Source organism: Rana temporaria, chromosome 8 (assembly GCF_905171775.1).
Source record: "Rana temporaria chromosome 8, aRanTem1.1, whole genome shotgun sequence".
Lineage (NCBI taxonomy): Eukaryota > Metazoa > Chordata > Amphibia > Anura > Ranidae > Rana > Rana temporaria.
Window position 1 is genome coordinate 159,161,834 of NC_053496.1, and position 27,159 is coordinate 159,188,992.

At 48.2% G+C, this 27,159-nt stretch overlaps 1 protein-coding gene across 2 annotated transcripts in view; it reads right to left on the reverse strand.

Annotated features, from left to right (window-relative positions):
- LOC120909279 (phospholipid-transporting ATPase IK-like) overlaps positions 1–27,159 on the reverse strand; it is a 232,230-nt gene that overhangs the window by 198,681 nt on the left and 6,390 nt on the right. The gene's annotated exons all lie outside the window — the stretch shown is intronic.

Below are 27,159 nucleotides of genomic sequence, written 5' to 3' on the forward strand. Positions count from 1 at the left end.
TATAATGTTTGGGGGTTCTAATTGGAGGGAAGGGGATGGAAGTGAAAACAGACAGGGGAAGCACCATTAGCATTGCTGGTTGTCTTGTCCTAACAAGGGCCACCACAAGATGGCGCCGGATCAAAGAAAGAAAGCATACGCCTGCAAAGGTCGCAAAGCCGTGGCCTAAGTTACTGGCCGGCTGGCACGGCCCAAAACGATCATGCGGCGGGGGAGGTGGGGAGACACAGCATGCGCCAGGTCGCTAATTCTAGTCGTAATGGCGACCTGGCGCCCGGGTTTTGTCAAACCCTGCACTAAAACTGCTATACAGTTGTGTCATGGGGAGGGGGGGGTCGAGCCAATTTTCTGGGATTGAGAGGCAGAGTGCAGGCCCAGTCAATTATCAGCAGCTCCTTATGGGTTCAATTCATAAGGAAAATGGTGGTATTACAGTGGATTCACTCGGAGGTTTTCTCGATTAACCATGTACTACCTATCTATAAGTTGATCTATGAAGCCAGGAGATGCCCCCATAAATTTGTTAAGATCTGGGGACAGTGGATGGAACTATTTGACACCTGTGAGCTATCTGAACATAATGTAGCTGCTCCCGTAAGTGGGAGCAAATACCAGGATTACACAGGTATCTCCTCCCCCCAGAAAGGTGCCAAATGTGATACCGGAGGGGGGGAGGATTCTGAAAAGTGGAAGTTCCATTTTTGGGTATGTAGCGCCCTGCTCCTGTTGAGTAGGTGCTATTTTGTAAATTTAGTTACCTGAGCTGTAGTTTAGCTCAGAGGATTATACCAAATTGTGGGCTTCTTTTCCAGTCAAGCTGTGTTGCGCATGTTCCCCTTGTCTGCAGGTGTCACGGGGAGTCAAGGTTGGAAATGCAATAGGCTGGGTGCATTGGGTGACTTCTTCCCAGAAGCAGCCCAGTGGGTGTAGTCAACCCGCTGTGCATTCAAGGGGAGGGTATTTGAGGGACAGACACCCTTCTGGCGGGGTTTTCCGATCCTGACCTGATGGCCTCAGGGATGCACTGACAGTGTTTTCCGGTCTCGGGGCCTGCTGGCCCCAGGCCCTGCAACTGAGAGTAGGCCCAGGAGTTTCAGGGGCCTACTGGTCCAGGGGTGGTCCTGTGCTGTCTTGCCTGCAGGAAGAAGCCGAGTAATTGGGGACTCAATTGAAGGAAGCACCCGGATCAACTTGCCTCACTGTGCTGCTGGCCTGGCTGAAAGATCCTGGTACCGTGAGCTGTGTACTTTCTTTGAGATCTCTGAAGTGTGTGCGTGGTTACACGATCCTGTGGCAGAGGGCTGTGTAACGACCCAACGCCACTCATCAAGTCTGTGGCAGAGACTTTGAACGAGCTTCGCACCGGCTGCTAGGTCAGTGAGAGTGGGCCTATCTGGTGGTTGCTAAATCCAGCATGGAACCAATTTGTCCTCTGGATCTAAGACTGTACCCGTGATCCGCAAAGCAAGGTACCTGAATCTTTCCTATTGTCACAAACTATGGTGAACAGGAGTGAACCACAACTGCGGTTAGCAAAAGATTTCAATGCACCTCTCTATGTAATGTGAGATTTCAGTATTGGACCCCAGGCGTCACTCCAATCTGAGAACAGGAGTTTGGGGGTTCACTACATCATCTCTCTCACATATAGCAATGCGTTGAGCTACTAAAGGTGGAGGTATTACAACATGCCTCCAACCCCTATCGTGAAAAGATTACAATGCACGTAAAAATTCCAATGCACTTCTGTATGTAGGTGATTATCAGTATGGGACCCCAGGCAGTGCCGATCCTGGCCTCCCTGGAGCCCTAATCAAAATGACATGTCACATTCAAGTTGATAAGCGGGGGGGGGGGGGGGGGCGCTGCCGACAGTGACATGCCACATTAAAGTTGAGAAGTGGAGGGAGGGGGTGTTCTGCTGTCGGAAATGACATCTTACATTAAAGTAAGAAGCGGGGGGTGCTGACTTCTTATCTCTTCTCCCATGCAGCCAGCGAGTTAAGAAGTGGGGTGAGTTGCCAAAAATGACTTCTCACCAGGTGGGGCCTCTAGTAATTTTGGGGGCCCTCCGCAGCTTTGCGGGGCCCTAAGCGGCTTGCATAGTGAGCCTATAGGGCGGATCGGCCCTGACCCCAGGCGTCACTCCAATCTGAGAACAGGAGTTTGGGGGTTCTCTACATCATATCACCTGTGAGGATGGGACCCTGTGTTGGGTGAGAAATGGCTGTTTTACTCCAGATTCTGTAGAGAAACACACGTTAATGGGTCAGCTGTGTTTTGGGCTTTTTAAGGCTGATCTGAACAGCATTCAGGGCCCCACCCCACAGACAGGAGGTCTGTGATAGGAGTCAGGTGACTCCCAAAGCTCTGTGAGAGAAGTCACAGAGTGGATGCATCTCTGCAGGAGGCAGAGGTCATTACTGTTGGAGCAGCATAGGATAAGCTAGGTGTGTGCTTAGCTGCAGCAGGACGTAAGCTAGACGTATGCTTATGTCTAAGAAACTGTTAGTTCTGAGGAGCAGAACTTGGGGCCTAAGCTAAAGGCCTGAAACAGCCGGATGGCAAATGTGAAAGCCGGGAGGCTGAATTGTTGATGTTTTTCCAAGATACAGGAATGGTGGGACCCCCCTGCGTGGGCTGCTATTTGTATTTGTAATTTGTAAATAAAAGTGGGCTACCAGGCCCTTAAAAAAACTCAGTCTGGATTGGCATACTCGCTGAAAAAACGCACCTTCCATTGGAGTCTGATTCCCCAATCTTACACACCTTACATAAAGGTATGCATTAGGCCACTAAGGAAGCAGGTATTTCAAATACCTTCTACCCTTAGAATAAAAAAGTTAAAGCGAACATGTTCAATAATTTAGGGCGTGAGCCCAATTTCATTTAACAATGGCCCAGATTCAGTAAGAATCTGCGCCTTTCTTACGCAGGCACAGGGCAGCGTTTTTGCCCTGCGCCCGCGCAAATTTTCTGCGCTGCCCGCGATTCACGGAGCAGAAGCTCCGTAAATTGCGGGGGCGCTGTGTTAACTTGCCCGGCGTACGGGCGCCTAATGTAAATGATCCCGCCGGGGGCGGGAATCATTTAAATTAGGCGCGCTCCCGCGCCGAGCGTAGAGCGCATGCTCCGTCGGGAAACTTTCCCGACGTGCATTGCGGCAAATGACGTCGCAAGGACGTCATTTGCTTCAAAGTGAACGTGAATGGCGTCCAGCGCCATTCACGATCCACTTACGCAAACAACGTAAAATTTGAACGTCGCGACGCGGGAACGTGGCCATCCTATAGCATTGGCTGCGCCTGCTATTAGGATGTGTAACGTTGCGCGAAACCCGACGTACGCAAATTACGTAATTTGCGTACACAGGGCCAGCGCAAGTTTGTGAATCGGTGTTAGTATGCAATTTGCATACTATACACAGATCACAATGGGAGCGCCCCCTAGCGGTTTTCGCTAGAATGCAGCCTAAAATCTGCGTGGCATAAGAGCCTTATGCCGCGCAGATTTTAGGCTGCAGTCAGCGTAGCGATGTTCCTGAATCAGGAGCATTCGCTACGCCGGAGCAAGTAAGCAATTGCGCCGTGTAACCTATGGTTACACGGGCGCAATTGCTTCTTGAATCTGGCCCAATGTATGTCAAGCACGTAGAAAATAAGAATACTGTAAGCAAGTAATATTTGCATAAGAGAGGCAAGTATAGCTCAGCTGAGTTGAGAGTGTATGTCCCTTTAAGATATTCCACAGGCAACAACTGAAGACACAATAATTAATCCCAAGCAGTAGGTTAGTATTCAATAAGTCAGATTCAAATATAGTACTAGGTAGTAGCAATATATGAAGCAGGTAATTCTAGAGCAGTACAATAGAAGTAATTGCTACTTATCCGTTTGCAGATGATGAGTGTTGTAGTACGATAGTAGCAGAGCGATTTCTTTAGTTTAGGGTCTTCTTTGAGGAAGATATCTTTAGGGTTTCCCCAGCATAGACAATAGATATGACAGCGTGGATCCAGTATAGGCATTAGCTAGATGTTGGTATGGGTCCAGCGCGGCATGGTCTGCAATGTGGGAATCGATGGTACCTGTAGTTTGTAGCGTGGCCGGCTACGGCTGACAATAATAGAGCAGTCTGCACACTGTTCGGCCGGGTACTCACGACCAAACATGTATGGTGAAAGTGGTCCGTCGGACCGTTTTCACCATACATTTCTGCCAGAGGGCTTCTGTACGATGGTTGTACACACCATCGTACAGAAGTCCGCGCGTAAACAATACGCGGGGCGTGTCCGCGGTGTCGCCGCGTCGATGACGCGGTGTCGCCGCGACAATGACGCGGCGACGTGGGCGGCCCGCCTTTAAAATGCTTCCACGCATGCGTCGAAGTCATTCGACGCATGCGAGGGACGGCGGGCGCCTGGACATGTACGGTAGGTCTGTACTGACGACCGTACATGTCCGAGCGGGCAGAATTCCAGCGGACTGTTTTAAAACAAGTCCAGGAATATTTGTCTGCTGGGAAAAGGCCCGGCGGGCAAATGTTTGCTGGAATTCGGCCCGCTCGCGCCCACACACGACCAAACATGTCTGCTGAAACTGGCCTGCGGGCCAGTTTCAGCAGACATGTTTGCTCGTGAGTATGGGGCCTTCTGCTTATAGGTGCAAGCAGGTGTAGTGCATGAAACACTAATTCAAGTGGACTTCCGCGTTCCACGCTGGAACGCACACGGCGCGGGCGATGACGTCATTGCCCAGGTGCACGCAGCCCATATAACGAGGAGCTTGTAAGAGCAGTAGGAGATGGAAGGTGGAGTGTAAGCAGCTTGTTGCTACTGTGCAAAGACAGACCCCTGTTAGGAAAACTGTCTGCCCTGTGTGAGACTACACCCCTGGTGAGGGGGGACTTCGTGTCTGCAGGACTGGGAAGGTCGGGATGGCTACAAGAGCCTGGGAGACCAGAGGAGGGTCTGGGAGGCTGGGAGAGCCGAGGCGGCTAGCGAGTCCAAGGGGAGACTGAAGTAAATCCTGAAGTCTTGGGGACAGTGATTAAACCCAGGGGGCTGAAGCATCCTATTGAGGCCAGTTCAGCAAGGAACTGCAAGTCAAGGCATAGTAAGTCTAGGAGCCAGGTGGCTTGGCATTTTCTCATTTGTTGCATTTGTTGGAGAAGAACCCCTGTGTGGGAATTCCTGTGTTTAAACTTTTTTGCCACGCTCTTAAACCTGATAATTGACTGCCGTGGACTCCCTGGAAAAACGCATCTACCCCCTAGAGCAAATGGTCTGCCATGTTACAGTTGGTAGAATGTGGCATTCAAAGGCCTCCTCTTTAAGCACCTTGGTACAATATACAAAACACTGGACCGCTCCCCACCTTGGCATGCAGTGTGTAATGATTGTGACACAAATGATCACGCTATACATATTGTATTATTCTTTTGAATTCCTGTATGCAGCTTTGACTTATCCTAACCGGAACAAAGGGTCATAATTGTATCACCCAATTGTTTCCTTCTTCCTCTATTAGAGTTTGATGTTTCTACCGAAATGTAAATATCATGCACATGTTGTGCTGTATAAGCTGTACTGTACTTATTTTATATACTCAAGTATAAACCAAGTTTTTAAGCCCTTTTTTTAAGGCTGAAAATACCCCCCTCGGCTTAGACTTGAGTCAGTGTACCTGAAATTATTGCGGGCATCCATTCATTGTTTAAAAGTCTCGGTCTCCTCTTGGTCCCTTCCGTGATAGGCGTTTCTCAGCAGACACAGTTCCGCCTATTACGGACTGTGCTCAGTGTTCCGCCAATCACGGACGTCCTTTCATCCTCGGACAAGAGAACGTCCATGATTGGCGGAACACCGAGCACAGTGTCTGCTGGGAAACTGAGTCAGAGGATGAAAGAACGTCCGTGATAGGTGGACGTTGCACAGTGAAGTTGCAATGGGCACAGTGAAGTTGCAATGGGCACAGTGAAGTTGGGCACAGTGAGGTTGCAATGGGCACAGTGAGGCGTGCAAATGGGCATTGTTGACCCTTATTTACACTTACAGTAGCTACTGAATTCTCACCCTAGGCTTATACTCGAGTCAATACGTTTTCCCATTTATTTGTGGTAAAATTAGATACCTCGGCTTATACACAAGTCGGCTTATACTCGAGTATAAACGGTACTCAATAAAAACACAGTATATAAAAAAAAGATGATGATCTTAATGATGCGACTTACATTCAAATCAAAAGGCTGAAATGCAACATTAATTAATCTAGACATACCAGAATAATTTATGTTTATACAAGCATGGGAGAGAGACCTGGAACTAATATTCACTCAAGAACAAAGAGATAGGATCCTGCGATTTACACATAAGGCATCAGTAGCAAGTAAATATGAGGAGGGATGATATAAAATACTAACGAGATGGTACAGAACACCAACAGTACTACACCGAATATACCCAGAGACGTCAGATGTCTGTTGGAGATCTCTGGAAGTGGAAGGGACATTAGTGTATATCTGGTGGCAGGCCCGGACTGGCCATAGGGCAGACCGGGCAAATGCCCGGTGGGCCGCGGCCACCCGCTCCGTGACATGTTGCTGATCAGGCCGCACAGCGGGAGTTAAGCGACGACCACGCTGTACCCGCGCCACCAGAGAGAGAGCCACGCTGTACCCGCACCACCAGAGAGAGAGCCACAATGTACCCGCACCACCAGAGAGAGAGCCACAATGTACCCGCACCACCAGAGAGAGCCACGCTGTACCCTCACCACCAGAGAGAGAGCCACGCTGTACCCGCACCACCAGAGAGAGAACCACGCTGTACCCGCACCACCAGAGAGAGCCACGCTGTACCCGCACCACCAGAGAGAGCGCCATGCTGTCCAGCACCATCAGAGAGAGAGCAGGTCAGTGTCACGGGGCAGTGTGGGCACAATAGGAGACAGAGAGTACTAGCATTGTATGGCCAAAATAGGACTGGGACACTGTGATAAAAATGGGACTGCACTGTAAAGGGACAATGTAATAATAGCAGGGCCCCTTTGCTGTGCAGTCCCCTTTATATCACAGTGTCCCTGCCCATTACAGTGTGGAGGACCGACACCAGCCACCCCCGTGAATGTCGACCGGGCCTGTCTGGTGGGAATGTAGAAAAATACAGGAATTCTGGAAAACGGTAACGGAAACAATTAATGAAATGAATAAAATTACAGGAATTAATTTAGTGGATAGACCATCGGCGGTCCTATTGATAAGACATCTTATCATAGCTGCGAGAGCGTGTATCCCGGCTATGTGGAAGCAGGAGATTCCTCCATCGAGAACACAATGGCTCGCAAAAGTGGCAGAGATCCAACAAATGGAGAATTTAACAATGACATTGAAAGATCAGGATAAGAGATACCGGTCGACTTGGGCTCCCTATGAGAGGTATAGGGAGGGGTTGGGGAGGGGGGGTGGGGAATAGCCAACAGGAACCCCTTTTTTTTTAAAGGGGAGGGGGGAGGCGAGGGCAACAAGATTTAGAAAGAAAGAGAGGAAAATTACAAGTATTGCGAAACCAGGACGGAGGAGAAAGGAGGAGGGGGGGACGATGGGGTTCTTTTCCATCACTCTTTTAACTCTCTGATATAGTTCAATTAAGTAGATGAGATGAAATGTACTATCCTGTAAAGGAATTCTTGAAACAAATAAAGAATTAAAAAAAAAAAAAGGCTGAAATTGTGCCTAAATCAGACCAAAGTAGTGCAGGGAGCATTTTCAAAGTGGGACCGACAGGAGCTGTTAGCCATAATGAGCACATTACCTGTCAAATGTTTCTCTCATGGGTGCTTGTCGCCTTTTAGTCTTTCTGATTCAAACTCATTGGCCACAGTGACGTTACTTCCCAGTGAAATCATCAGAGCACAGAGCCGTGCTGTAAATGTGCGCATGCCCAGCTTAGTGTGCACTAAGTACACTGAAAGCACTTATGATAAAAGAGACCAATTCTGTCAAAAAAATTCTACCTGTCAGCATTTTTCTGATTCAATCACACTTAAATTGTGATTTGCAGTACACACAAAGGGGATTTGCAAGCTTTGATTAACCACCCCCCCCCAATAAAAACACCAATAATATATATGTAGTAGGCGTGTTGTAGTGCAATTTTTCCTTTTGGCCACAAATTGGAGACAGAGAGATGCTGACTTGTCTTCCAGAGACACAGAACACACTGGGCCAGATTCTCAAAGGCGTTACGACGGCGCAACACCATTAGCGCCGTCGTAACTCCTCATCTGGCCCTGGGTATCTATGCGACTGATTCTTAGAATCAGTTGCGCATAGATACCCATTAGATCTGACATGCGTAAGGCTGTTACGCTGTCAGATCTTAAAAGTAATTATTTTTCCCACCGCTAGGTGTCGCATCGTCGTTTTCCCCGTCGTCTATGCAAATGAGGTAAGTACGCGAGATTTCCGAACCTACGCGCGTCCGACGCTGATAATGTACGTAGTTTCCGTAGCGTACGCGACGCGTAAGGTTGCCCCTGCTATTAGCAGGGGCAACCAATGTTAACTATGGCCGTCGTTCCCGCGTCGAAGTTTAAAAAAAATACGTCGTTTGCGTAAGACGTCCGTGAATGGCGCTGGACGCCATTTACGTAAACGTCTAAGCAAATGACGTCGGGGCGACGTCATTTAGCGCAATGCACGTCGGGTAATTTACCCGACGGAGCATGCACAGTGCGCTCGGCGCGGGAGCGCGCCTAATTTAAATGGTGCCCGCCCCATTAGAATTGGGCGGCCTTGCGCCGAGCGAATTAACGATACACCGCCGCAAGTTTACAGGTAAGTGTTCTGAGAATCAGGATGTAAACCTGCGGCGGTGTAGCGTACAGCACATACATTACGCTGCCCAGGAGCAACGTTAATGTATGAGAATCTGGCCCACTGTATACGGCACGCCCAAAATGCCCTGCACATTGAAATGAATGGGCAGCGCTTCCGAAACGCCTCTTAAGCATTCGAAAAGTGCCGCTTTTAACCCCTTTTTCGGCCGCTACCGGGGGTTAAAAGCGTCCGAAAAGCGCTGCTTAAACATCGCTAAAGTGCTGCTAAAACGCGCTTTAGCGCTAATGCACTGGCGGCCCCAGTGTGAAAGTAGCCTAAAGCAGGACCCTGATATGGGTCGAAGGACTGAGTATCTCTATGTCATTACCTGGTTCACCTTCTGGTGGCACTGTGCTTCCAAGATTGGGAGGTTGCAGTTCTAGTGTCCACCAGCGGGTGTCTCCAATCGGTCTTTACTCTTCACCTGATGCTGGCTGCTGGGAAGATATATAGGCCCTCCTCCTCCTCTATTATTACCCTGTATGTCAGTGTTTTGTTTTTGCTTGCCTGATGTTGCTTCAGCCCTATATACTGCTGTCTTGTACCTGCTCATCTTTGTTTTAATTCCCCCTTCTCATGTGCTCCCATCAGCTTTTTTTCCCCCTGCTTCTCTCCGTCTGTAAAAATTACTAAAGACCAATATGTGCAATTGAATTGCTTCAGTAAAAGTAGTTCTGGTTAACCTCTTCCCACCCGAGCTATAGCAAAAGACAGCTAAAGTGCAGGCTTAAATTGCCAGGAGGGTGTACAGGGGCATACAACTGGAAAACTCAGAATCTGGGGCAGCTGTACATGGTAATCAGCTTCTAATTTCAACTTGTTAAAACCTGGAAGCTGATTGGTTTCTATGCATAGATCATGCACCAGATTTTGCACTCTCCAGTTTAAGTCTCCCCCAGTTAGTCAAGAATTCAAAATATTTTTTATTTTGTTCAAGGAGTTTAACCACTTGCCGACGGCTGGCCGTCATATGACGTCCTCGGCTTCGTGGGGGTACATCTGAATGATGGGTGCAGCTACAGGAATCATTCAGATATCGTCTTTTTCAGCTGGCAATTCCCTACTCCATAAGAAAGATCATAGCGGCTGGTCATTGTTCTTACGGACAGTGAGAGGGGACCCCCCCACCTCCTGCTGCCCTCCGGTGAGTCGGAGAACGGATCCGCCAGCCCCGGATGTTGATCATAGAGATTTCCGATGGACCAGATGGTCGCCGGAGTCTCTAAGATCGTCGGAGGCCGGTGTTATGACGTCACGCCCGACCTCTGCATTCCAAAAAACGGCGCCACTTAGGCTGGGAAGACGTGATCCATTTTTTGTTTTTATTTTGTTTGTGAGAGACCTACTTCTGTTTGTGAGTAGGCATTTTACCTATTTGTATATTCTTTTATTTTATTCCTCATTAAACTGGACTTACTGCACTTAGATTGGCGCATCCTGCTTGTTTTGTTTTTGTATCTTTCAGAGGCTTGCTTCTGCCTTAGGTGCTGCCGTCAAGTGCTCCACACAAGCCACATATATATATACACATGAGGAATGGGCAGTGGCCCGGTGTTTCCAGCCAGAGCAGGGGGTGGGCCTGCGTGGATATCAGACAGGTGTTCCTGTGAGGACAGGTACGTTTTTGTTTTTTCTATCTGGTGATTAGCATGTGTGGGTGGGGGAAGGGAAGATGTGCCAAGTGTGTGGATCCTCAAACCTGTGATTGTTTTGTGTCCTCCACAGATGACCAGGAGGTTGCTGGCCCATCAGGCCAGGCTGCTGCACCACCCCAAGGACAAGAGGCTGCTGAGGAGTCCCCAGGGGAGGGGAGTGGCCAAACCTCCCCTCATGAGGAGGTTGAGGGGGAGGAGGATGAGGGGGAGGAGGATGAGGGGGTGGAGGAAGAAGATCTGGAGATTGGCCGGGAAGTCCTTTTGGCCTCTGATATGATGACCTTTGAGGATACCCTTGAGGCTACACTTGAGGCTACCCCAGAGCCTACCCCAGAGGCTGGCAGCAGTCAGGCCACCATCAGGGGTGGCCCCTCCCACTCCTCCCCCAACAGGCCGCAACCCACAAGGGTCACTCTATCCCCTCCTCCTCATTGCACCCAGGCTGTGCTCCATCTGGTCAGAGTGTCTTTTATCTGACCCAGAGTGCCAGGCCACAAGCCTCAGGGGCAGGCAGGATGGCGACCCAGGAGACCAGGGGGGTGGCCGAGCAGTCTCTGGGTCGCCATCCTGCCTGCCCCTGAGGCTTGTGGCCTGGCACTCTGGGTCAGATAAAAGACACTCTGACCAGATGGAGCACAGCCTGGGTGCAATGAGGGAGTCACTCGGTGATGTGGCCACCAACTCATTGGCGGTCATCACATGTTTGTGTGACCTGCAGACCGCCACAACAGGCGTGGCCCAGGAGGTGACTGCCCTGACCCAGGCTGTGCAGGACAATACCCGGGCTGGCCAGGCCAATGCGGCTGCCCTCACAAACTGTCTGACAAGGATAGCAGTGGCCTTGGAGGGCAGGCCAGCAGGAGGACAGACACCAGGGGAGGCTCCTCCTTCCCCTGCTCACCCACCCCCCCATGAAGATACTCCCTCCCCTGCTAACACCCCCCCATGAAGATACTCCAGTTGGCCGTGCCCGTGCCCGTGGGCAGCCCAGACGGAGCACTCGCCGCCGATAATAATTTGCAGGGGTACTTTTGATTTTTTTTTTTTACATTTTTATGATTTTGTTTATTATACTGTACTTATGATTAGGTTTATGTGTGTGAATGATGTGTGAATGTGGGGGGTGGCATTCCTGATAAAATAAGGGTGTCACCCTCAGTTTTGGTGGAGAAGGGATCCCCAGGACCAGGGAGAAGTGATCCCAGGTCCCTGAATGGTGTATGAATGCACAGTAACAGAATTGGAGCCGTGGCGGGGCGTTACTCCTCCCAAGTACCAATGGGGGGGGGGGTACTTGGATCTAATCCAATTAGATGTGCATGTGATGTGTCTGTGCTAGGGACCACAGTGGGTGTGCATGCATGCATTCTCATTGTGACATAATTAATGTGTGTGTTTACTGTGCAAAGATGCATTCTGCGAGGCGTCTCCTGACTGCTGTTCCCTCAGAAGAGGGGGTACCCTCGGTTACTAAAGTCACTAGTATATCTATGCGCATGGATGCCCCTGGCATGTTGGCATACAGATTGTAGTCCAGCAAGTGTGTGTGCTCAGCTCTTCCTTAATGGTGTTGCTTTAGCTGACCTGTAAATTTACACATTGAAACTAACAGAAGCGCACAGGGCGTAATCTACGGCGCACACACTTAATTTTGTGGATCGCCCTATCTCCCTCATTTGCATCTTTGCCTATCAAAACAGCGGCGTTTCTAGCGTAATTTGCGCACAGAAAAGCGCCGGTGTAATTTTTTTAGGTAGGACGGAAAAACCTGATTTTAAGGCGTATCTCGTTTTGAGGATCAGGCGCAAATATACGCGCCGTGTAAATTTCAATTACGCCGCGTATCTCGAGTTAAGTCGGCGCATCTGCTTTGTGGATCTGGCCCATATTTGTCCCCATGTGCTTGCGCATACGTAAGTTCCGCCCACATATGAAAACGGTGTTCAAACCACACATGTGAGGTGTCGCCACGAACATTAGAGCGAGAGCAATTATTCTATCCCTAAACCCTCTCTGTAACTCAAAACATGTAACCAGTAAAAAAAATATGATATGAAATATGATTTTTACATGTAGGAGAGAAATGTCAGAATTGGCCTGTTTGGCAACTGGTTAAAGTGGATCTTCAGCGGCCCCAAGAAAAATTAGGACACTCAGGGATCCAGCGCCGTCTTCACCCGGTTGGGTTCTTCACTGGTCTTCTGGTCCTTGGCGCCAGGATCTTTACTATGGGAAGTCAGCTGTGAGCCCTAGTGGCTTTCTCAGCCGACTTCCTACTGCGCATGCAAAAGCCGCACTGCACTTTGTGAGTGGTCCTGCAGCTTTTTCTGAGATTTGTGACATGTCCCAGAAAGCAGGGGGCTGAGAGTGGGAGTGGGTACCTGTCAAAACCAGGTACCCGATCCACAAAATCAGAAAATTGTGTCCAAAGTTGTTAAAAGATGGGGGGGGGGGGCAAAAAAGCAGAAGTTACACTTTAAACCCAAAAGTGGAACTTCGGCTTTAAGCACTCCTCGCCCCCTTACATGCCACATTTGTAATGTATTGCATGTAATATTTTTTGGGGGAGGAGTGGGGGCTTCTGTAGGAGTGGGACTTCCTGTCCCACTTCCTACTTCCACCCAGGGACCACCTAGGCGACTCCTCCTCTTGCCTCCCTTTAGGTGATCTCCTGGGACACGTGACAGGTCCCAGGAGATCGCCTGTCCACTCATAGAGTGCAACGCGACTCGCACATGCGCAGTGAGTGCCTGGCCGTGAAGCCGAAAGCTATCCACACTATGAATGGAGGCGCCGGCAGAGCGGGGGGAGAGGAGTGGAGCTCCAGGCGGCCGCGTTGCTGGACCATGAAGCAGGTAAGTGTCTGTTTATTAAAAGTCAGCAGCTACACTTTTTGTAGCTGCTGACTTTTAATAAACAGTAAAAGGCTGGAACTCCGCTTTAAAGAAAAAGTAAACCCTGATGGGTTTACTTCCTTTGTTTACCTGCAAAGGTAAAGCATAATGGGCTACTATGCATCGCATAGTAGCCCATTATGTGTCACTTACCTGCAAGAGAAGCCTGCAATGTCCTGGTCTTCCTCGCTAGTAGCGAGTGGCCATTCTTCACCCCTCTTCTTCAAGGGTCTGTGAACTCCGGCTCTGTGACTGGCCGGAGTCACGTGACGTCACTCCCGTGCATGCGCGTGGGCACTAACGGCATGACCCCATTCATAAAACGGCACGCTCAGTGCTCTTGCGCCATAGACATCGGTACAGTCTTTTTTTGCAAATATCTCCTAAACCGTAGAGGTTAAGCAGATATTGCCAGCACCTACAGGTAAGCCTTAAAGAGGTTGTAAAGGAAAATATTTTTTTATCTTAATAGCTTCCTTTACCTTTTTGCAGTGCTGTTTTCATGTCCTCATTGTTCGTTTTTGATCTCAAGTTGCTGTGTGTTTCCTGATGACCACAGTACTGGGAGCTTTCTCTCTGTGGTCACTAATCAAGGAGGTGTGATTACTGTGGGCCAGATTCTCATAGAATCGGCGTTGGCGTAGTGTAAGCCATTTACACTACGCCGCCGCAAATTAATGGAGCAAGTGCCGTATTCTCCAAGCACTTGCTCCGTAATTTGCGGCGGCGTAGTGTAAATGGCCCGGCGTAAGGCCGCGTAATTCAAAGGGGGCGGCTTGTATTTAAATTAAGCGCGCCCCCGCGCCGATCGAACTGCGCATGCGCCGGGCGGAAAAATAGCCCAGTGCGCATGCTCCAGCTCACGACGGGAAAACGTCAATGACGCCGGCGTGAGCGTCATTGACGTAAAGTCGTATTCGCGGACGACTTAGGAAAACAATGTAAACAACGGAAAAAGATGACGCTGACCCGACGCCATACTTAACATGGCATACGACGGACCTACGTAAACTTACCCCTCATATAGCAGGGGTAAGTTTACGCTTACGTAAACGTCGTAAATTCACTGCGTCATCCGCGCGTACGTTCGGAAATCTCACGTAAATAGCTAATTTGCATAGACAACGGGAAAAACTACGTCGGCGACACCTAGCGGCTGGAAAAAAATTACATCTAAGATCTGACAGCGTAAGAGCCTTACGCCTGTCAGATCTAATGGATATCTATGCGTAACTGATTCTAAGGCCCCATACACACGATAGAATCCATCCGCTGAAAAATCCCAGCGAATGGGTTTCAGCGGATAGATCCTATGGTGTGTACACTCCAGCGGATCTGTTTCCGCGGATATTTCTCCCCTGGGATGGATTCCAGCAGATCGAATATTTGCTGACATGCCAAACAAATCTATCTGCTGGAATTCATCCCAACGGATGGACCAGCTGGTCTGTATAGACTCACCGGATCCATCCGTCCGAAGGGATCCCCCGCATGCGTCGTAATGATTCGACGCATGCGTGGAATTCCAAATATGACAGCGTCGCGCACGGCGCGACACGTCATCGCCAGAGGATTTCGGCGCGGATTTCAATGCGATGGTGAGTACACTCCATCGCATAGAAATCCGCTGAAATCCTCGAGAAGATTTATCCGCGGAAACGGTCCGCTGGACCGTATTCGCGGATAAATCCTCTCGTGTGTATGGGGCCTAAGAATCAGTAGCATAGATACGCCGGGCCAGATTAGGACTTACGACGGCGTTGCGCCGTCGTAAGGCCTTTGAGAATCTGGCCCTGTGTGTCTAAAACCCCTCAGCACCAATCAGTTTCGTTTTCCAAACCATCACTGCCCTGTATTGGCTCTGTACAGCACAGAGGCAGGAAACAACATGCAAAAACAAAACTAGAAACTACAGGTACATTATATGATTGATTTTTATCTATTTTTAATCGTTTTTAAAAGGAATCAGTTAACTATTATGTCTCTATACCCTGTAAACAGTCATTTCAGCAAAAAAACTCCTTTAATCTAGGCTTACCTGTAGGTGAAAGTTCTACCTGAGGGTTTACAACCACTTTAAGGTTTCTATAGGTGCTGTTTGGTATATTGTGTTTTGTGGAGCTGATGCAGCAAATTTCACAACATTTTATAAATTTTGCGTGAGTTTTTTTTTAAATTATGAGCACTGTATGGGCAAAAAATACCTGCTGATCTTGCCAGAAATCTTTTTGGCTCATAACGTTCTGTGTTGCATTCTCATCAGTTACTTTGTTCCCAGCTACCTCTAAACTTCAGAATGCCCCCGTCCCATTTTACAGAGGTGAGGGAGAGGTGTTCTGTAGTCCAGTCCCAGGGTGAAAATGCTGCTCCTCCATAGACTGTGGGGTAGATTCACGTAGCTGCGCTTTAGCTCACGGCGGCGCAGCGTATCGTATTTACGCTACGCCGCCGCAACTTACAGGAGCAAATGCATTATTCACAAAGCACTTGCTCCGTAAGTCGCGGCGGCGTAGCGTAAATGGAGACGGCGTAAGCGTGCGTAATTCAAATCTGGAAGGGGGGGCGTGTTTTATGTAAATGTATGATGACCTGACGTGATTGACGTTTTGTATGCGCCGTCCGTGTACATATCCCAGTGTGCATTGCTTCCAAGTACGGCGCAACGACGTATTGGTTTCGACGTGAACGTAAATTACATCCAGCCCTATTCGCGAACGACTTACGCAAACGACGTAAATAATTCAAATTTCGAAGCGGGAACGACGTCCATACTTAACATTGGCTGCGCCTCCTAATAGCAGGAGCAACGTTACGACGAAAACGACTTACGCAAACGACATAAAAAACTACCGCCGGGCGCACGTACGTTTGTGAATGGGCGTAACTAGGTAATTTGCATACTCTACGCTGAAAACGACGGGAGCGTCACCTAGCGGCCAGCGTGAGAATGCACCCTAAGATACGACGGCGTAAGAGACTTATGCCAGTCGTATGTTAGGGTAATGTCGGCGTATCTTGCTTTCTGAATACAGAAAGAAGATACGCCGGCGCAGATTTGAATTTACGCGGCGTATCTATGGATACTCCGGCGTAAATTCTCTCTGAATCTACCCCACTATGGTGAGTGAATGTTTTCACCGTAGGACAGGAATTGTGCTACTGGCAGGTGAAAAAAAAGGGAACAATAGCCGGAAAAAAAAGAAAGAGAGAGAATACAGCTACTGGCCCAGATTCAGGTACATTTGCGCTCTATTTGCAGAGGCGCAGGGCAACGATTTTGCCCTGCGCCCCCGCAAATATTTTGCGCTGCCCTCGATTCACGGAGCAGTAACTCCGTAAATTGCGAGGGCGCGCCGGGCGTAAGCGCGCGCAATGTAAATGATCCCGCCGGGGGCGGGAATCATTTAAATTAGGCGCGTTCCCGCGCCGATCATAAAGCGCATGCTCCGTCGGGAAACTTTCCCGACGTGCATTGCGGCAAATGACGTCGCAAGGACGTCATTTGCTTCAAAGTGAACGTGAATGGCATCCAGCGCCATTCACGATTCACTTACGCAAACGACGTAGATTTTAAATATCGCGACGCGGGAACGTGGGTATCCTATAGCATTGGCTGCGCCTGCTATTAGGATGTGTAACGTTACGCGAAACCCGACGTACGCAAACAACGTAATTTGCGTACGCAGGGCTCGCGCAACGTTGTGAATCGGTGTTAGTATGCAATTTGCATACTATACACAGATCACAATGGGAGCGCCCCCTAGCGGTCATCGCTAAAATGCAGCCTAAAATCTGCGTGGCATAAGAGCCTTATGCCACGCAGATTTTAGGCTGCAGTCGGCGTTTACGATGTTCCTGAATCAGGAGCATTCGTAACGCCGGAGCAAGTAAGCAATTGCGCTGCGTAACCTATGGTTACACAGGCGCAATTGCTTCTTGAATCTGGGCCACTATATATAAAGACTAGTGAAATGCTATAAATCACTCTGAGGCCCCGTACACACAACCGAGTTTCTCGGCAGAATTCAGCGAGAAACTCGGTCGGAGCTGAATTCCGCCGAGAAACCCGGCCGTGTATACACTTTCGGCTCGATGGAGCCGCCGAGAATCTCGTCGAGAAAATAGAGAACATGTTCTCTATTTTCTCGTTGTTCTATGGGAGAACTTGACTCGCCGAGATTTTCGGCGGCTTCACAAGATTCTCGACGAGAAAAACAATGTGTTTTTCTCGTCGAGAATCTCGGACGCGTGTACGGGGCCTCAGGCTTATATCAAAGCATATCTATGTACACATGTCAATCCATTTTTTCTTTTTTTTTTTAACAAACACTGGCATTTTTGAACCCAACAAATCAAGAAAATCCTTCTAAAATAAGTTTTTTGCTTATGTCCATAATTAACCACTTAACAACCGCCCTATAGACGAAATACGTCTACAAGGCGGTTGCTTAACTCTGGGAGGGCGTCAATGTACGTCCTCCCAGAATCGCGCTCCCGCACGCCCTGTGGGGCGCGCACACGGGAGTCTCCGTGACCGCCGGGTCCTCCGGACCCGGCTGATCACGGATCACGAAAAATCGCCGCTGATAGCGGCGGTTTACCACGTGATCGCTCCGTCCAATGACGGAGCGATCACTAGTAAACAAACCGGCGTCATGTGATGACGCCGGTTCCTCCCTCTCCTCTCTGTACCGAACGGTACAGTGTGAGAGAGGAGAGGGGAGAGAGCGGAAGCAGCAGCAGCTGCTGCTGCTGCGGGCTGGATCTGTGACACATGTAGTCACAGATCCAGCCATCCATCCCTCCCTGTGCAATACTCTGCAATGCCCCCATACTCTGCAATGCCCCCATACTCCTCAATGCCCCCATACTCCGCAATGCCCCCATACTCCGCAATGCCCCCATACTCCGCAATGCCCCCATACTCTGCAATGCCCCCATACTCTGCAATGCCCCCATACTCTGCAATGCCCCCATACTCTGCAATGCCCCCATACTCTGCAATACCCCCATACTCTGCAATACCCCAAAATACTCTGCAATGCCCCCATACTCTGCAATAGCCGCAATACTCTGCAATGCCCCCATACTCTGCAATAGCCGCAATACTCTGCAATGCCCCGCAATACTCCGCAATGCCCCGCAATACTCCGCAATGCCCCGCAATACCCCGCAATACTCCGCAATACCCCGCAATACCCCGCAATACTCCGCAATACCCCGCAATACTCCGCAATACCCCGCAATACTCCGCTATACCCCACAATACTCCGCAATACCCCGCAATACCTTGCAATACCCCACAATACTCCGCAATACCCCACAATACTCCGCAATACCCCGCAATACCCCACAATACCCTGCAACGTCGTCTATGGGGATTTTTAAGTAGCGAAGTTTGGCGCCATTCCACGAGCGTGTGCAATTTTGAAGGGTGACATGTTGGGTATCTATTTACTCGGCGTAACTTCATCTTTCACATTTATGCAAAAGAATGAAGAAAAAAATACTAAATTTGCCAAATTTTATAACAGAAACAAAGAAAAATTATTTTTTTTTACAGAATTTTCAGTCTTTTTTCTCTTATAGCGCAAAAAATAAAAAACCCAACGGTGATTAAATACCACCAAAAGAAAGCTCTATTTGTGTGAAAAAAAGGACGAAAATTTCATTTGGGTACAGTGTTGTATGACTGAGTAATTGTCATTCAAATTGTGAGAGCACCGAAAGCTGAAAATTGGTCTGGTTATTAACGGGGTTTACGTGCCCAGTGGTCAAGTGGTTAAGCATATGCATACAAAGCCACCTCACCAACACTGCTTTCCCCCTTCAATAATCGAATGCTATAGGTGACAGGGAAAGTCCATCAACTTTGAAAAGAAGGGACCGAATAATGGTGTTAAACTCCTACCTGGTCGAGGTCCTTCGGGGTTTTCCTCATTACTCGTCTGACAAAAGAGCGAGGAGGAAATCTTTTTTGAAGCCAATGTTTCAGGAAATGCTTCTAAGTACTTTCTTGCAATGCTGATGGATCACCTTGTTCATAATATACAATTACCTGCCAAGTTTTTCTTTGTTGGGGTTGTTTATCTAAACGCTAAGTGAGTGTGACGGTATGCACAGAACATCTGAGTTAATTTTTTGGCAGAGTGTCATTGAAGAACAGGTTCTTCCCAAATTAAAATTTGAATTATGTTACAATGATCTTTGTTTATTTTCCTAAAGTATTCTAAGGCTGGATTCACACCTATGCATTTTGCAGATTTGCGCTACAGAACATGTTCCATAGGAAACCATGGTAAATGGACTGTACTGCAAATCTGCAAAATGCAAAAAGCACAAAAAATGCATAGGCGTGAATCCAGCCTAATAAAGAGACAGGGCCAGATTCACATATAATTACGTTGCTCCTGGGCAGCGTAACGTATGTGATTTACGTTACACCGCCGCAGGTTTACAGCGTAAGTGCCTGATTCTCAGAACACTTACCTGTAAACTTGCGGCGGTGTATCGTAATAGCGCTCGGCACAAGCCCGCCCAATTCAAATGGGGCGGGCACCATTTAAATTAGGCGCGTTCCCGCGCCGAGCGTACTGCGCATGCTCCGTTGGGTAAATTACCCGACGTGCATTGCGCTAAATGACGTCGCACCGACGTCATTTGATTAGACGTTAACGTAAATGGCATCCAGCGCCATTCACGGACGTCTTACGCAAACGACGTTGATTTTTAAATTTCGACGCGGGAACGCGTCGGCCATACTTAACATGGCTTAGGACAACTAGGGCTCAGCCCTAATTTTACGTGACGTAACTCGACGGAAACAACGTACAGTTAGATCGACGGGCCGTTCGGACGTTCGGGGATCGCCGTAAGTATTCATTTGCATATTCTACGCCGGCCGCAATGGCCTCGCCACCTAGCGCCCGGCCTAGAATTGCATCCTTAAGATCCGACAGTGTAATTCAATTACACCTGTCGGATCTTAGGGCTAGCTATGCGTAACTGATTCTATGAATCAGTCGCATAGTTAGGACGGTCCTAACACAGAGATACGACGGCGTATCAGGAGATACGCTGTCGTATCTCTTTGGTGAATCTGGCCCACAGTTTGCATAGCTGGTAAGGTTAAATGAAGACACCAGTCAATCCAGTTCAATGTGTGTGTTTATGTCAGTACCACTGTACCTGTATATTGCGCTCGCTAAGAAACACATAAGGCCCCGTACACACGAGAGGATATCCGCTGGAAACAGTCCGCCGGACCGTTCCCAGCGGATAAATCCTCTGGCGGATTTGGATCTGATGGCTGTACTCACCATCAGATCGAAATCCGCGCAGAATACATCCGCGGTGACGTGTCGCGCCGTCGCCGCGACGATGACGCGGCGACGTGCGCGACGCTGGAAGGTAAATACTTCCATGCATGCGTCGAATCATTACGACGCGTGTGAGGGAGGGGAGCGGACGGACTGATCCGGTGAGTCTGTACAGACGACCGGATCAGTCCGCTGGACTGGATTCCAGCGGATAGATTTCTTAGCATGCTAAGAAATTTTTATCCGCTGGAAATCCGTCGGCTGGAGAAATCTCCGCCGAAAAATGTCCGCTAGGCCGTACACACGACCGGATTTGTCTGCTGGAACTGATCCCAGCGGATAGATCCGATCGTGTGTACGAGGCCTAAAAGTTTTTGGAACGTATCTACACTCCCCACTGACACTAGTAACTGTGAAAAGTTCCACATCCTTACCCCTCTAAAGCCTCATACAGACGATCGGATTTCCATCGGACAAATCCGTGGAATTTTGTGCGAAAGGCGTTGGCCGTGAACTTGGTATGCCTACAGATGGCAGAACTTTTTCAGCCAACTGTGCCAATGGCATATAATTTGTTATAATTATGCTCAAACTTAGATACGCTTAAATATTGCTAAGATACGACCGGCGTAAGTCTCCTACGCCGTCGTATCTTAATTGCATATTTATGCTGGCCGCTAGGGGCGTGTACGCTGATTTACGCCTAGAATATGTAAATCAGCTAGATACGCCTATTCACGAACGTACGCCCGGCCGTCGCAGTAAAGATACGCCGTTTCCGTAAGGCGTTTTCAGGGGTAAAGATAAACCACCAAAAAGATGGCGCAGTCAATGTTAAGTATGGACGTCGGACAGCCGTCAAATTTTTCACGTTTTACGTCGTTTGCGTAACTCGTCCGTGAATGAGGCTGGGCGTAAGTTACGTTCACGTCGAAAGCATTGACTTTTTGTGACGTGATTTGGCGCATGCGCACTGGGATATGTCCACGGACGGCGCATGCGCCGTTCATTCGAAGCGTCATTTACGCGAGGTCACGAATAATTTCCATAAAACACGCCCACCTCTTCCACATTTGAATTAGGCGGGCTTACGCCGGCCAATTTACGCTACGCCGCCGCAACTTAAGGAGAAAGTGCTTTGTGAATACTGCACTTGCCTCTCTAACTTGCGGCGGCGTAACGTAAATAACATCTGTTACGCCCGCACAAAGTTAAGCCGCCGTACGTGAATCTACCTAAATATTAGGTAGATTCATGTACGGCGGCTTAACTTTGTGCGGGCAGCTGGTTGGCTGTGGAAGTGTCTATCAGAGCCAGCGGAGTGGCGACAATGGAATGGCACAGCGGCTGCGTTTGGCATGGCACAGTGGTGACAATTGCATGGCACAGTGGCGACAATGGCATGGCACAGTGGCGACAATTGATAGAATGGCACAGTGGCGACAATTGATGGGCACAGTGGCGACAATTGATGTCACAGTTGACAATTGATGGCACAGTTGCTGCGTTTGGCATGGCACAGTGGCGACAATTAATGGGCACAGTGGCTGCGTTTGATGACATGGCACAGTAGCGACAATTGTATGGCACAGTGGCTGTGTTTGATGGGCACAGTGGGTGCGTTTGATGGACACAGTGGCTGCGGTTGATGGGCACAGTGAGGCTGCAATTGATGTTTTTTTCGTTTGTTTGCGCCCTTCCAAAAAATGTTGAGCATCAGCCGCCACTGTGTTTAACCCCTTCCCAGCCAATGTCATTAGTACAAGTTTTTAGAGGTACACACTCCCCTTCACAGTTAAGATGCTGACATCAGGGACCTGAAGAACCACTTTAATAAAAATAAAATGTTTGAAGTAGAATAGATGAAGGATCAATACCAGGCAGGAGCTCCTATGAAGTAGATTTTTTTGGCCAGTCGGGAACAAGCAATATAGAAAGAATATAGGCTTGCAGGCCCATTTATAATAGCTTCAACAAAAGAACCATACGTGTCACCACAAATTATATCCAAAAAATGTAATCAAAATGCCACCATGTAATTTTATTTGACTTAGCCATAAACGCTAGATGGTTCTTCTTGTCTCAAGAAGACCCCCTCACACGGAGGTTAGAAGACATCTGTCTTGGCATTATATCTATTGTTCCTTATGCCAAGGTCAAAAAACATATTTACGACTTTCTATCATTGAACTCTTATTACCTTGACCTACAAGATGTGCACGTGACTTTCTGTCACTGAACTCTTGTTAGCTCTAATAAAATACAATATAATATGTATGGGAGGTTCAAATATAAAAAAGCACATTTCTATATAGTGAAATATTCGACAAACTTCTAAATAATTTAACTGCTACGTAACGTTAATGCATATGCTATATATTTTTTAAGAGATTAAATATATGGGTACAATGGCCCAGATTCAAGAAGCAATTGCGCCTGTGTAACCATAGGTTACACGGCGCAATTGCTTACTTGCTCCGGCGTAGCGAATGCTCCTGATTCAGGAACATCGCTACGCCGACTGCAGCCTAAAATCTGCGTGGCATAAGGCTCTTATGCCACGCAGATTTTAGGCTGCATTCTAGCGATGACCGCTAGGGGGCGCTCCCATTGTGATCTGTGTATAGTATGCAAATTGCATACTAACACCGATTCACAACGTTGCGCGAGCCCTGCTTACGCAAATTACGTAGTTTGCGTACGTCGGGTTTCGCGTAACGTTACACATCCTAATAGCAGGCGCAGCCAATGCTATAGGATACCCACGTTCCCGCGTCGCAAGATTTAAAATCTACATCGTTTGCGTAAGTGAATCGTGAATGGCGCTGGACGCCATTCACGTTCACTCTGAAGCAAATGACGTCCTTGCGACGTCATTTGCCGCAATGCACGTCGGGAAAGTTTCCCGACGGAGCATGCGCTCTACACTCGGCGCGGGAGCGCGCCTAATTTAAATGATTCCCGCCCCCGGCGGGATCATTTACATTGCGCACGCTTACGCCGGGCAATTTTGCCGGCGCGCCCTTGCAATTTACGGAGCTACTGCTCCGTGAATCGAGGGCAGCGCAAAATATTTGCGTGGGCGCAGGGCAAAATCGTTGCCCTGTGCCTCCGCAAATAAAGCGCAAATGTACCTAAATCTGGGCCAATGTCAATTTCCCACTGTGATGGAGTTGATAAAATGACTAAATGATGTTATCTCTCTCTTTTACCCACTCAAATATTGTTATTTTCTTTTCTTCTTTATGTATGTGTGTTTTAGTATTCATGTAACAGGACAGCAGTAATTTCCTTACTCAAAACAAGAAACAGATGTTCCTTTTCACTCACTCTTTTCCTTCCCTTCCCATCGACCATGAAAAGATGGCTGCTGAAGCTCTGGAATGCTGCCTCGTGTAACAACAGATGTCGACAGAAAAAGGGACCATATACAGATGAATCAATAATATACACACATATGTGTAGACGTTTGCTTATGTCACTTTGTTTATATAAGGGGCTATGACCCTGAATAAACGCCCTGTTGATGAGAAAGAGCTCACACTGACCAGTGTGTCCCAGTGTGATTCTTTTGCATGCATGCATTCACATCACCTTGAATTTGGGTCAGAGGCAGAATAGAACATACATTCTGATTTTGGGCCGGAAGAAATCTATTACACCACTATATGTTAAATAAGATTTTCGGCCCACCTTACAGAAGAACTTTTCAAAATAGTAATTGACTACTTAACAACCAGGCAGTAATGCAACTAGCCAAGCTAACTTTGTAACTTTTACATCAAGGGCCCCCATTTACACCAGGAGCCCCCTTCGTACATCAGAATTACCTCTTAAACCAGAGTCACCCCTTATAACAGAGTGTCATTTTATATCAGTTTCCTTTTACATTGGACTGAAGCAGTGTCAGGAAGAAGTCATCTAGGGCAAAGATGCCAAACTGCACTTTCTCCTTTCCCTTAGGGTTAGGGTCAGGGTGCCCCATCCCTGCAATAAACCATTGCACCCAGGGTAGCCACCCCTCCTGCCCACCCCTTGTCCCAGCCCTGGACTGAACCTTAACCACTTCAGCCCCGGACCATTTTGCTGGTCAAAGACCGGGCCACTTTTTGCGATTCGGCACTGCGTCGCTTTAACTGACAATTGCGAAAAATTTACGTCCTTTTCTTCTAACAAATAGAGCTTTCTTTTGGTGGTATTTGATCACCTCTGCGTTTCTATTTTTTTGAGCTATAAACAAAAATAAAGCGACAATTTTGAAAAAAAATCTATATTTTTTTACTTTTTGCTATAATAAATATCCCCCAAAAAATATATAAAAACATTTTTTTTCATCAGTTTAGGCCGATATGTATTCTTCTACATATTTTTGGTAAAAAAAAATCACAATAAGCGTTTATTGATTGGTTTGCGCAAAAGTTATAGCGTCTACAAAATAGGGGATAGTTTCATGGCATCTTTATTAATATATATATTTTTTTACTAGTAAAGGCGGCGATCAGCGATTTTTATCGTGACTGCGACATTATGGCGGAAACTTAGAACACATTTTTGGGACCATTATCATTTTTACAGTGATCAGTGCTATAAAAATGCACTGTTTACTGTGAAAATGACACTGGCAGTGAAGGGGTTAACCTTTATGTGGCACTGCAGGGGTTAAGTATGCCCTATTGAGTGATTTTTACTGTAGAGGGGATGGGCTACATGTGACAAGACAGTGATCACCGCTTCCGAATACAGGAAGCGGTGATTGCTGTCATTGTCACTAGGCAGAGCGGGGAGATGCTTGTTTACATCAGCATCTCCCCATTCTTCCTCACCGTGAGACGATCAAGGGTATCCCCACGGCGATCGAGTCCACGGTACACCCGCGGTCGGGCTCGCGGCACGCATCCACAATGCCGCGATCTTAAAGGTGAGCATATATACGTCCTTCTGCCTGTCCGTGCCATGCTGCCGACGTATATAGTTGTGCGGTGGTCGGCAAGCAGTTAGGCTCGTCCCTAGTCCCAACATGGGAAATAAATAATCGAAACAGAAGGATCCCAATCCTTATGTCCTACAGCTGTGGGTCCTCATAGATGTTCATAGTCTGCTCCCCACTTAAGCCAGAAACCATGGGCCAGATCCACAGACGAAGTACGTATCTACTGATACGCTGGCGTACTTTCAAATTTCCCGCGTTGTATCTTTAGTTTGAATCCTCAAACCAAGATACGACGGCATCTGGGTAAGATCCGACAGGCGTACTGCTTCGTACGCCTTCGGATCTTAGATGCAATACTTCGGCACCCGCTGGGTGGAGTTCGCGTCGTTTTCCGCGTCGGGTATGCAAATTAGCGATTTACGACGATCCACGAATGTACGCGCGGCCGTCGCATTTTCTAACGTCGTCTGTAGTCGGCTTTTTCCGGCGTATAGTTAAAGCTGGTATTTTGCGGCGTATAGATAGACTTGCCATGTTAAGTATGTCCTTCCTTCCCGCGTCGAAATTTTATTTTTTTAAATTTTTTGCGTAAGTCGTCCGTGAATAGGGATGGACGTAACTCACGTCTAAGTTTAAAAAATTACGTCCTAGCGACGTCATTTAGCGCAATGCACGGCGGGAAATTTCGGGACGACGCATGCGCAGTTCATTCGGCGCGGGGACGCGCTTCATTTAAATGAAACCCGTCCAATTTGAAACCTGCCGCCAGAAATACACTACGCCGCCGTAACTTACGGCGCAAACTCGCTGAGGATTTGAATATACGCCAGGTAAGGTACGGCAGCGTAGTGTATCTCTGATACGCTACGCCGATCGAAATGTATGTGGATCTGGCCCCATCTGTTTAAGGATACACTTCCACCTTTTTTCAGTAGCCTTTTCTTTTGCTTGCCCGTCCTTTTCAGACCGTAGGAAATTTTCCTCTCTTCAGTTTGGACGCTCAGTCCAATTTCCCTTTCCTTACTCCTTTAGCTTTTTTGTATCCCAAAGTACCTAGTCCTAAATTGTTTATGTTCCTCACACCCAGGGGCGTTGCTGGGATTGTAAAAGACCTGGGGCACCCCAAGGAGAGTAAAAAAAAAATGCGGCACGCGTATAGTGGCAGTATCCAAATTGCATGAACATTGGAAAGGATCTTAAAGGGGCATGGTTATATAAAACAAAAGCCTTCTTGTACCCATAAAATATACTTTGAATGTTGTGCCACAAGCAAGACTCTCAGGCCCCGTACACACGGCCAAGGAACTCGACGTGCTTGGCACGTCGAGTTCCTCGTCGAGTTCTGGGATGAAGCCGCCGAGGAGCTCGGCGGGACGCCTTCTCCCATAGAACAACGAGAAAATAGAGAACATGTTCTCTATTTTCTCGTCGAGCTCCTCGGCGGCTCCATCGAGCCAAAACTGTACAGACGACAGAGTTTCTCG